The following is a 14,327-nucleotide window of genomic DNA, read 5'->3' on the forward strand; positions in this document are numbered from 1 at the left end:
ACTATAAGTACAGTAGAAAAGTCTTGAACACAGGATTCATAAGTTGGCTATATACCAAGTCGAGAACACGTAAGATGTTTTCATGGCGGTACAAAAGGAAATCAATAATTATCATGTGGTAGTATATAGAAATGAATCATACCATAGAATGACTTGAAAATTCTGAAGAAGACGCGGCCCAGTGGTTGTATATAGGGGGTAGCACCTGAGAGAACATTAGTACAATTTATTTTTTGCCAACTGGTAGTAAGGCGTCATCGTTACGGTTGCGTGCATGGAGGCAACTAGTCCACGATTAATAGTGTATGATTAATCATCTTTGGTACCATAATACAGTTCCTCATCCACGATAGCATATGATGTTCAGTTATGATATGCGAGCGGCCATATTCCACGACCAAATTTTTAACATCACAATGAAACTTGTCCGGGAATTTGCCACTTGGTTCCGCGCACACAACATACAGAATCGGTGCAAGAGTGCCACCTGCGCTAATTGTTGGGGGTATGGTGAACGAATGTGTCAAGATGTTGCTGCCTATGCAATGTGTTTGACACTTCTTCCAGAGTTGGCGTGGGTCAATGAAAAATTGACCCACCACCCACCGTGACCCACTCTGACCCACCACCCACCATGAACCACTGTGACCCACCACCCACGGTGACCCACTCTGACCCACCACCCACCATGAACCACTCATCCACTGTGAACTATTCTGACTAACCAAAATCCATCGTCATTAACTCTGAACGCGATCCACCTCCTCTTCTGTATTGACTAAAGAGTTTACACTTGTAATAAAAACTAGACTGTGAAATTGTCACTAATCGGAGTTTGAATTTCTAGTCAACCGCTCGAGCACCACTCTGTTAGAATAACGGTGGATCTGACCTTTATGATATAAAATGGTAAAGTGTTTGTCAGTGAGGAAATTAAAACAGTTCGAGGTGGGGGGAAATTAGTGTGTGTATAAAATATACTTGTACTAAGAGAGTATTCTTGCAAGTCTTAATTTCTGAACGCATTCCAAAAGAAACTTCTATTCGCAGGAAAATACCCCTGTACAATATGGAAAAGGTTATGGTTTTCCAATTCACAGTATTTTTCTCACAAAAAACTTGAAAAATCAGTTTTTCATAGCTTATAAAGGTTCTCGGGTACCCTATGTGAGAGCATGTCCATAAACTATGCTCATAATTGTAATTTGTGTAATCACTAAAACACCACGTTAAATTTAGGTTACAAATATGCATAATTGCAATTATTATGAATATTTGTTCAAAGTAGTTTACCTAAAGCATAGAAGAGACTTACTAAAAAAAATAGGTACAAAGTTGAATAACACAAATAAGCCATTACTAATACAAGTATACATTTTCCGTAACTCGTAATTTTCCACCTTAAAACCAATCTGAAATCGGGTTTATTTTCTGTTGGTAACTTTTTCGTAGTAAATCATCCGCAGCGGAATGATGTCCATCCTTCAGCCAAGAAATAACTAGCTCGTGTACTTTGAGCTTGTCTAGCGGTGGGCCATTAACATTGATGAACAACAAGTTAGACAATGTTTGAGCACTTAGTCTATTTCTAATATCAGTCATCTGTAATTTCATAAGGGGAAATCCCCGTTCGCACTCTGTCGTGAAAATTGATAATACTTCTACCCGATTTCTGCAACTTCTCATCGACAATCTACTTGTTAACTACTGCAACTCTGATAACGATTTTTCTTGGTCAGTTTTGAAATACTCAGCAAGAAGTATAATCTCTCTATCACCATACATCTTTTTCATGTCAGTTGGCAATGTCGACTCACAGAACAGAAACTTCATCTAACCACGCCTTCGATAGGGAATCTTGTGAATAAATTATCAATTAAAGCCTGATAAACTAATGATTTTTTATTTGTTTATAAATTTAATTTTTGTAATTACACATGAAGGTCTGGTGTGTAATTACCAAGTTCCCTCCCCCGTCTAGAAAGCGAAAGGGAACGAGGTTCCTGGAAAGTGTTCAGAGGTGAATGGGAATTTCCCTCCTTCTTCCCCTTCAATTACCACACTGCTGTTTGCCATGTGCCAAATTACGATGAATTTAAATTAAATTATCATAGTATAATTATTTCCTTGTTGAATTATCAATACTTTTCAGTGGAAAAAAGGATGAAATCTTAAAGTTCCAAATCAAGGTAAGTAGATCAACGTAAAGGGAAAAAAGTGTAAAATTTTCCATATAATTATGCGTACAATCCAAACTTAAAATTTCCGTGTAATTAAGCTTACAGTACAAATTTTATGCCTATTTTGGTCATGAGTTTTAGGGTTCATTGCCCTGTGCTCCATATAATAAACATAAGCTTCAACAATTATTATAGTAGAAAGCAATGGATATATGAAGCCAAGCACTGTATTTTTTGTTTCTGATTTTTTTCTTAAATAACATCGATCGTTTTCGATCATTTTTACAAACCAACTCACTACCAATTTTCCATATATAGAAAGTGCCCCCTCCCCCACACACGCATAAAGGAGAATTTAAAAAAATGCTAGGACACATTGTTTAGTTTCAATAAAGAGTTAATACACTGAATTTTAGCTCCGTAAATTTAACGGCGTGCGAGATACTTAATTTTTTTCGCAAAATTTCGGATCCTCACTACCTCCTTAGGATATTATGCATTATAATGAAAGCAATATAACATCCCAGTTTGGATTAAGGCCTAACTATATACCAAAAGTCATTTCATTTGACTTTGCAATTTGACCGTGATGATCAGGCACACATAGTTACATTCAATTCTTTATATAATAATTTATATATTACAGTGATTCAAAAATGTATTTTTTTCCAGTAGTTAGCTCCTCTAAAAACTCACAGATCTCGAAAGACAAGTAGTAGTAGAAGTCCTATTGCTATTATTACAATTACAAATATCAATATCCAAAAGTCCTGAAGTTCTTTTTTCACTTGGTTAGATATACTCACCTCAGGTAAGTAGACAGAAACAAGTGGAAAAGGCAGGGAAATGAAGGTCTTGAAAGTAAAACGGACAAATTTACCAGTCTTCAGAAGATATTGTCTACAATGCAGTGAGCAGAGAGGGTCGGTAGATCATACTGAGTCGCTGGGTCGCAGTGGGTCATGGTGGGTGGTGGGTTGCAGTGGGTCACGGTGGGTGGTGGGTCGCAGTGGGTCATGGTGGGTCACAGTGGGTCACGTGGGTGGTGGGTCACAGTGGGTCACATGCTGTTGACCCACGACCCACTGACCCACTCAGAAAACTTGACCCACTGACCCACCGTCCCACTCCATATCTGACTTCTTCCATCTATTGGCGCCAAAGCAAGTTAAATTCAGGATAGAAGATGGATTGATATCTTTAGTACGAACGTTGGCGACAAATGCATGGGCTTTGTCTTCCACTTCCTGTCGGTTTCTGAATGTCCGACGACTGACATAATTAGTAATATATTGTAATTCTACTAGGTTTGCCTGTTTAAAACACTGGATCCAAAACAACGATGCTTCAAAGCGTACTATCCGAAACTGTTTAACTCATGTGATTGTCCTCGCAAATACTGTACCTGCCATGTAGGCTGGTTCTGCGATTCAATTTGTCCTCCACTGTTACACGCAGTTGATTTGCCAGTGCATGGAACGGATTACAACTACCTATTACTTACTGTTTGTACTGTTCAAATTGGCGTAAACATGTTACGATCCTTTCAATTTTAATAAATCGAAATTGCGCGTGCATGAACTGCAACCGTCTATGTCCTTTGCTAGAGGATCGATATAATGCGACAACTTGACGCATTTTTTCGGCATCGGCTTGGCGTGGATCATAATAGTATTACCAATGCTGTACTATTTTCTTCTCACATCTGCTTGCAGACGACGCATTATCAACATCAAATCTCTTGCACAGTAATGCTACCACATGTCCAATCAAAAATGAGCATATACCACATTCCAGGCTTGACATCGACGAAACTAGAGCCCCACTTGATTGTCGCACTACTCGTTATGCCTCTAACGAAGCACATATGGAAACACACAAAAAACTAGCAACGAACACAAATATCGGTCGAACTCTCTTGGACGCGATGAGTTAGCTACCCAACGACAATTGAAAACTCATTTCACCAAACTTGCTATTCGCTTGATTGGTTAACAACTATAAGCTCGTATACAAAACTGTTTCAACCAACATAAATATAAATATTAGTCAACGGTCCGATTTGAACCCACAACCTCACGCTCCGCATTCGACTGCCTTTGCCATTTTTAAATGTATCTATTGACATGTGTACGAGTTAACAAACTACAAAGTAGACAACAACGTCACTACTGATAAAAAAAACTGCTCCATATTATAAGGGGAAAACAAAAAGTTCAAATAATTAGCAAAAGAATTATAAGAAGAAATCTTTCGTCATTTGGCATGTTCACAGCACATAAACAATTTACATTGACATTCTGAATTATCTACATGCGTATCAACATAATACACCGTAGAAGCATATAACCAAAGCATCGAATTATATTTAGCCTCGACATGTAGCAAAAATCAGCAAATCGTAATAGAGTACCTGGAAATGCTTGAATTTCACATTACCATATATATCCTAACATGTCTCGTGAAAATACGAGATCGGTAAAACTTTAGAACACGTCGTAAGACGATGTTGACAATCATATTCCTGCTCAGAAGATGGATATACGCTGTGTGAAAGTAACCTAATACGTACTAACCGAGCAGGTATGACAAACCATGGATATATTTATTCAGTGGGACGTAGGACAATCTCTCTAGACGGGAAACTGTGGGACTGTGAAAAAGTAAGCTTATGATATACAACTTTTCAACAAGTTTGTGAGAAGAAAGAGTCGGATCTCGTAACCAATTGCCCTCTAATAAGATTTCTTTTATATAGTAGACAGATTAGAGTAATTTATTTATATTTAACGAAGTAAGTATCCCGACTCTTTGATACTAGAATAAGGGCCACTCCTTGGTGAAAGAAAAAGTTTGTTGATACAGTTCACTATACTATTTCGTGAAATACAGTACATAACACTTCACATGTACTCCCACACTTTACATTTAAATTTAGGCCTCCACACTCTTTCCCTTTACACAATATTGAATAAGGCACACAAAATAGGTGTTCATGATAGACAAAATGCTCAAAGATTGAATCTGAGGAAGGCTATCCTTCGGAGTAGGCAAAATTTGTGCAACATGCCATAATTTTGCATAAATATAGCTATGACAAATACAAATCCGTTGTTCTAGATTAAATAGTCGAAAACAAATTGAATAGTATCCTGACAAAGCAGTTTTACATTAGTAACCAATCGTTTCCAATTAGAAACAATAATTGAGAAAACAGTTGTCTGATAGAGTATAGCTAAGATAAAGAATTGCGACACAACGCATTTGGTAATCGACCGATACTGTAAGTCGGGGCAGTGACTCCAAACTATAAAATAGGAATACTGAAATGTTCTCGTCGGCGAGTTTCTTTCAGATGATGGTACAAGATAGGTAGATTTAAAAATTGCATTCCGGAATCATGCGAAACTACGAAATCTCAAATTCGGATTGGATCAAAATCACAGTACCTCTCCGATCCACTTCCAAATTGACGTAATCTATACCCGAGGAGACAAGCGAAGTTGTATTCAACTACCTCTTGCAAGAAAATAATTTCTGAATATTGTTCAAATATAAAATGTTTAATCAGTAGGCGTTTTGTTTCAGAGCTCAGACCATTAACATTAGCAGTAACAAAACTTTATAAGAACATAAGTAAACACAGAGTGATACACACTTCAACCTTAACAGTCATTTTGTTTTAAGTGTAAACAACTAAATCAAACGAAGTAGTCAGGTGTTTACAGACGTAGCAGCGAAGTTCATACTTTCTGCCCAACTATCATTAGTATTTAATTTATTTTGTGTGGCATGCTATTATTTTGGAGATGAATTGCAGTTGTTGATTTGTCTGCCTTTTGTCGAAGCACTATCATATCTTTTATTCTTTAATTTAGAACGCTTGATTTTACGTTGACTGGATCATAGTAACAGAAAATCATTACTATCGATGTTATATTCCTGGACAAGGTCAGAAGTTGTATCGTTTGTATCAGGCAGAAGCACAAAAGAAATCTCTGTTTGGATTCCATTGCCACTCCCCGTTGTTGTTACTGTGAGTTGACCTTTATCACCCTGAGTTGAACAAGTTGCACGATAGTGAAATCGACACCTTCCTCTGGTGTTACATCAGCTGTTATTACTTTGTCTTAGCATATTCGTTTAGAACTATGGGTTGTTGGCGAACACCATTGGAACTGAATGTAATTTGTTCCTCCGTTACACGTAATTCAATGTCTGACAAAAGAACCAATGATACTAGATTGAATGACAGAGGGGAGAAGTACGTACATTCGTTTGGCTGGGAAAGGTAGGGGTACTAACAAAACTGTAGAGCGAATGTTTAAAGGATAACTAGAGCGTTTGTGTAATTCTGAGGGACAGCACTGACAAGTTTTTGGCTGTTCTTCATAAACAGTGTGTCTTTGATATTTTGAAAACATCACAAATGAAGGAATGTTTCATTTAAGTGGGAAACGGGCAAGATAAATGCCATTATTACTGGTATATCGGTATCGACTAGATTATGCATCAGGTGTAACACTTAAAACGTTATCATAACTATAGAATGTCGCTTGAATATAAGTTATCGAGGTCTCTGGTGGCAAATTAAATATGCATAGCAGTTTCACTTCTAAACTAGCATCATTCACCAACACTTTAGCGACTGCTCTGTTATTATATTTGAACGAAAGTTCATTATTAGCGTCCCTTAGAATCTGTTCCATTCGAATTTTCCACACTAATTTTAAGTAAACAAAATTGGTTAATCGGAATTTGAATAGTTGCTATTTCGTCTTCTTGCAAACGAAAAATTTCAAAAGTCCAATCGTGCAACTCAAAAGCACTAGGCTTCGGTGCACCATTTTCAAAGAGAAACTGAATCGTGTTTATACGATTCATTTTACTTGATTTTACAAGTCAAAATAACAAATCAGATACCTGCAAATACATAGGAGTAACACTAGAATGCCCGCACTTTCGGCATACCTAGAATGCCCAGTGGAACAAAAATGTTCCACTTCTTTCGAGTCTATAGCAAATAAAATATATTTTTCAAAATCTTAATATTATATGCCTTAATCCACTAAAAACTTTAACAGAGACGTATCACATTATTCTAGCATTGTTGTGAGGCAGGGGAAGTGGGGGAGGGGGAAGTAGGCTAGAGTGAAAAATATATGGAATTAAGTTCGAGTGCTTTTATTTTGTATGAAAATTTTACGTTACATCTGAACTATATGCTCCAGCGCATTTATTTGTTTTCTGCTCTTATTACAAAAAGTGTTTGCTAGGAATGATATTTTTTGAACTAATAAATGCGAGAAAACTTAGCAGAAATTGAAAAAATGTTTTGTGGAAAGTGTTCATTTGAATTGCTACACCACCGTCCTCAAGGTGCAAACAGTATTATCAGTTTGCATGACATGCAACACATACAAATGTTTTCATTTCTTTCGCAGTACATTGTTTGCATACAACCTTGTTGCAAGACGTACACACATTGCATGATCGTCCACAACCCACTTTACACTTCTTGCGCACCTGACAACGCCTTCGTGTAGTTTCCGTAGAGCTGGAAAATGTTGATGTTCCCGGTGTCTGACTCTAATCTCTATTCCTTCCTATCATGTACCTTTCTGCCAGTTCCTCTGCAAGTTGCAAAATGAATTTGCGACGTTCAATGACCTTTCCGGTGACCATCTTGAACAGCACCCATTAATTGCTGCCAGGTCCAGTAAATTACAAAAAGTGTATACAGGCTATCGTCGGCTGGCAGGCTTCACAGAATATTTGCGAGCCATCATGTCAACTGAATCTATACCACTCTTTGTCTTGTTGTAATATATAACAGTTTCAGCTTTCTTCTCGCCATCTCCTTGCAGTTCCACTTGTGGATGCATTGTGCTCAGTATCATGACACTTTTGTTCGCTTTTGCCTGGTAAACCGTGAGTGTAGTTTGTCCATGTTGCAACACCTGTGTGTAATGTAAAGGAGCATTTGATTTTTTCACAGAAACTGGAATCTCCCTGCGTGAACGATTCATAGTTCCTACTAGACTAGTAGAAGCAGAACGTAGTCTGTTAGCAAGTGCTACCGAAGTAAAGTAATTGTCACACGTGACATTTCTTCCTTTCTTCAAGAAGGGCTGAACTAGTTTCATCGCAACATATTCTGAAAGTCTTTCCCTTGCCTGACGAAACTCATCCTTCCCCAGGTAGGGGAAGGCGTTTATTACATATTTTGTATCATTGTCCACGGCTACCCAAAACTTTTGCCCATATTTATCGGGCTTGGACGGCATATACTGCGTGAAAGAACATCGCGCTTTCGACGGGAACAACTGTTCATCCACAGTTATGTCTTGGCCTTGTACATAGCACATCTGTGAATTCTCCACGAACTTATACCTTATTTCTGAAATATGAAAAAAAAATGTTTGTTTCCAATCTTGCGCGTCTCGTAGACTTGTCGTCGAATCGTAAGTACCTCAGAGTTTCCAAGAACCTGTTCCTGGACATCGCCTTTTGGCAAAAGGGGACACCCCATTTCTGGCATCATAAGGAATGTACCTTGAAACCTCTTGTCCCTGTAGCACCACGAACGTACATTATTGCAATAAATGCTTCTAACTCATCCAGTGTCATCGACCAACTTTCCTCTTCAGTTTGTCTGCGTGCTTCTTTTTCTGTGTATGTCCGTATTCTATTCAACATAGAAACACCGTGTGCGTGGGTTTTCTCGGGGTTCTCCCGTTTCCTCCCACTTTCTTCATTCCACCCTTTCATTCATCACTCATCATCACCGTCTCCTTTAGCCTAACCGGCAGAACCGTGGGACGTAAAACTCAAACATTTCATTTCATTTTTCTATTCAACATAGGATCATCAATTATTAGGAGCCAAGAACTGGCAACACTATCATCAGCAATGTGGCGTATCGCGTGTGATGTCGGACCTTGTTTTTCTTTGAGTACATTTTGCTTAGCAATCCTACCGCTTGCAGGATTACCTGGACTACTACCTCCCAATGGGTACCATCTGGAGCAGTAATTGTCGTAACAATTTGTAAAATGGACTGTTCTCTTGCATTACACACACGCTGAACCGGAAGCACAGTTTCTGACATGGATTCGCTACCATCATGTGTCACAGAATCTGACATTTGTGTCTCATCAGATCACTTTCCCTCACTTTTGCTACTTTTTTGATCTGTTGCAACTCACCTTGTACATCACAGGCCCGTTTATATGAGAAACAGGAGTAAGAGATGTGGTCACTGCATGATTCATGAGATAAACGGCTATCACTTGAAGACACAGGAATGAAGTCCTCGTCATCGCTGAGGCTGCTGTCTGACAAACCTCCCGAATCTTCCTCCGATAGCTCATGAAACACTTGAAGCATCTCTTCCGTGCTTAGTCTTTTCTTTCGTGACATTTTCAAACACAAATGTCGAAAAAGTTGTCAATTACAGACCACAATCGACTGAAACTAACTGCACAACAATGACACGTCCAATGTACCGTAAACTTCACCTCGATTATTTGCAGTAAAAACCAACGCGTCATTACCATCGAAACTAGCTGCACAACTATGGCACGTGAAACGAAGCTAATTACACAGCGTCTCTAGCGTGCAAAATTTGAAACACTATATAAAGCCTTTGTTTTCCTGGGTAGGCGGTTGAGAGGAAGTAAACGAGGGATAGGTGGTGTTGAGGAAGGGGGAGAACGCATTGAGGGGAAGGACAGGAATGCAAACAGAAGAGGAATAATGAACGTCAGTGTAAAAAATGGGAGAATAAAATGTGCGTAATAATGTATCTCTAATATACCTAAGCATGGTGGAACAAAATTGTTCCGCGGGCATTCTAGGGGTATGTGGTAATATCTAGAAATCTATAATTCCTACGAAGGTAAATTTCCCGCAATCGCATCCTCTTTTCAAAAGATTAAAAGTCACGGAATGTAATAAGAATCGTATGGTATTTAATAGATAAAGACTGCAATGAAGGTGATGGTGGAACAAAAATGTTCCGTTGGGCATTCTAGTGGTAAAAAGCTTGGAAAACGCTTAGAAATAGTACGCCTTACTAACACTCGTACTTAGCACAGTAAGAATAGTCTTCAAAGAACTCTTCCACATGTCTTCTCTCGTCGACAGTTCACACTCGTACCCACTCGAACAGTACAGCAACCATCACTCTTGCTTTTGTCTACTTTTGTCACGTATAGACATTTTGCCTTTCTTCTCGCAATCCGTATTTATTTAGCATAAATTACTTTCTATTTCGTATACAGCTCGCTGAACCCTCCCGAATGTTATATATTATGTTTTAGATTTCCACCTGGAAGCATTTGAAATGTGGTGTTGGCGCAGAATGCTGCGCATATCATGGGCCGACAGGAAAAGGAACGAAGACGTACTAAAAGAAGCTAATGAAAGACGACAGATCATGAAGATAATAGAAAAAGAAGAAACAGCATGCTTGGCCATCTTATTCGACACTCCGATTGGACCACCATGTTGATAGAGGTAAGGGCAGAAGGAAAACCAGGGAGAGGAAGACCAAGGATAGAATACCTAGATGCAGTTCTGAAGAAAAGACCTTATCAAAGTATAAAACAGCTCTCCCAAGAGAGAAATTTTTTAAAAATTTTCCATGTTACCCTCCAACCTATGGTTGAGGTGAGAAAGAAGATTCCCACCTCCTACTTGCTTCATTCCCATGTCAGGACATTATGTATTGAGAATCACGCTAGCCTGTATGCAAGCCAAGTTCCGAATATTTGTTTGATTTTCCAAATAGTATTATAGAACATTTGATTGTATTTTGCAAAGCTTCTATATGTGCTATTGGTATTTTATTTGTAACTCTTACTCAATTTTCACAACCAGAGCAATTAATTGTAAAGCTCCTATGATGAAATAGGTTGAATATTTGAATTGTGCTTTTACATAGATACCTATGCTTCCTAGGTAGCAGTAATACAATTTACTTTTTCTAAAGAAAACTTTGAAGACATTTTTATAAGGATTTAAGATATTAGAAACTAGTGAATCCTATTGAACATTTAATCTTGTTTAGGGAAAACATTCTGCGAAGCTCAATTAAATTTAATTTAAGAGAAACAATAAAACAACCAAATGTTTACTTTCAAATATTCAAAGATTTAGCATGTATTAACAAATGTGCAATATGTCTCTCACCAAGCCAATCTTACTTTACTTTAGTATTTTAGTAAACTCACGTTTACTTTACTTTAGTAAAAGTTCATGAATAGTCATTAAAATATTAGTTTAAATAAAAAATTAATAATCTGAACCGTATTTAATATTCTGATTTAAGTTAGGAACTAATAAAATTGAAATTATTTGAATAACTGTACATTTTTTGATTCAAATACATATTCAAACACTTGTTCATATACTGAAACAACTATTCGAACTACTATTCATATGTACAAATAACAACTCAAATTATTATTCATTTATTTAAATAATTATTTTAACAGTTATTCATTTATTTATTCAAATAAAAATTTCAACAACTATTAATTTATTCATATATCTGCTTCAACTATTATTCATTTATTCAAATAACTATTTGAACAACTATTAACTTATTTAGAAATTATTCGAACAATTACTCATTTATTAAAATAATTATTTGAAGAATTATTAATTTATTTTAATAACTATTCAAACTATAAGTATTTCAATTATTAATAACTTATTTGAACTATTTTAACAATTATTCATTTGTTTAGAAACTATTCTAACAATTATTTGTTTCTTTGAATAATTGTTCAAATAATTATTCATTTGTTTAAGTAACCATTTAAAAAATTGTTCATTTATTTAATCAACTACATGGTAAAATATTAATTAGTTTACAAAATATTCAAATAATTATTCACTTATTCACATAAGTAATCGAACTACTGTTTGTTTATTCAAATAACTACTCGAACTACCATTCGCTTATTCAAACAGCCACTGGAACTACTATTCCATTATTCAAATATCTATAAATACACAAAATATAATTAACTATTTGATTGCTATTCAGGTATTCAATTAACAATTTGTTTATTCAAATAACAATTAAAACAACTATTAATTAATTCAAATAACTATTTGAACAGCTATTGACATACAAATAACTATACGAACAATAGTTAATTGTTTACTTAAATAACTATTTGAACTACTGTTCATTTAGTAAAATAATTATAGTTATTCAAATAACAATTTAGGTAATTTTTCATTTATTCAAATAAATGTTCGAATAATTGTTTTTTATTTAAGTAACAATTCACATAATTATTCGCTTATTTAAATAACTATTCAAACAATTGTTCACTTATTTAAATGACCGGTCGAACAATTATTTGTTCAAATAAATATTTAAAACGTTATCCATGTATTTAAATAAATATTCAAACGATTTTTCAATTATTCAAATAACTATTTTGAAATATTATTTACTTATTCAAATAATTATTTAAGCACTTACTTATTGCTTTAAAACTATTTGAACAATTATCTGTTTGTTCAGTAACTATTTAATAAAGAATTTGTTCAAGCAACTATTTAAAAATTGTTCTTTTATTTGAACAACTATATGGGAAATTATTCATTAGTTTACATAAATATTCATTTATTCAACTAACTAATCGAACTACTTTTTTATTTAGAGAATTGTCCTAACCACTATTTTGTTATTCAAATATCTATATAAACAATTATTTGTGTATTTATATAACTATTTCACTACTAATGACTTATTCAATTAACAATTTGTTTATTCAAATAACATTTAAAAAAACTATTAATTTATTCAATTAACTATTTGAAGTTCTATCAACTTACTCAAATATCTATGGGAACAATTATTTTTTATTTAAATTACTATTCATTTATTAGATTACTTATTTGCTTATTCAAATAATTTGAACCATTATAAATTTATTCAAAAGTAGAAGAATACTTGTTCTTTTTAAGTAAATATTCAAACAATTATTTGATTTCTTCAATAACTACTAAAATATTTATACAATTTATTCAAATAACTATTCAACTACCACTTATTTATTTAAGTAAATATTAGTATTGTCTTTTGTTTATTCAAAGAACTATTCAAACGACTATTCGCTTATTCAGATATCTATACAAACGAGTATTCTTTATAAATAACTATTTGAACTACTATTCATTTATTCAATAACCATTTGTCTATTCAAATAACTATTCCAACGACTATTTGCTTATTCAAATATCTATACAAACGAGTATTCTTTATAAATAACTATTTGAACTACTATTCATTTATTCAATAACCATTTGTCTATTCAAATAACTATTCCAACGACTATTTGCTTATTCAAATATCTATACAAACGAGTATTCTTTATAAATAACTATTTGAACTACTATTCATTTATTCAATAACCATTTGTCTATTCAAATAACTATTCCAACGACTATTTGCTTATTCAAATATCTATACAAACGAGTATTCTTTATAAATAACTATTTGAACTACTATTCATTTATTCAATAACCATTTGTCTATTCAAATAACTATTCCAACGACTATTCGCTTATTCAAATATCTATACAAACGAGTACTCTTTATAAATAACTATTTGAACTACTATTCATTTATTCAATAAACCATTTGTTTATTCGAATAACTACATAAATAACTATTAATTTATTAAAATTCTATTTGAAGTATTAAGAATACATTTTAGGAAGTTTGAGCAATTACTCGTTTATTTAAAAACAATTCAAACAATTATTCTTTTATTTAAAGAACTTCTTCGACAATTCTTCACTTATTCAAATAAATATTTGAAGAATTACTTTTTTAACATTTTTTTGGATTATATTACAAGAAGCTATTACAGCAAGTACCAATTTCAAATGGAGAAAAAGAATGGATTAACTCGTTTATATTTCTACTCCCAAACAATCCACTAACTGCTCCCAAACAATCCGAAATGTATTTAAAAAATCTTACCTCATGGGTAAAACAAAGAGTTCGTGTTTGGGATAATATAGGTATTTACGCCTTAACCTTACACTCACGAAAGATCAAGAAATCTATACCTAAACAGAATGTGTCGAATCTGAAGATTATTGAAAACAAACTAG

Source organism: Thermobia domestica, chromosome 1 (assembly GCF_964235325.1).
Source record: "Thermobia domestica chromosome 1, izTheDome1.hap1.1, whole genome shotgun sequence".
Lineage (NCBI taxonomy): Eukaryota > Metazoa > Arthropoda > Insecta > Zygentoma > Lepismatidae > Thermobia > Thermobia domestica.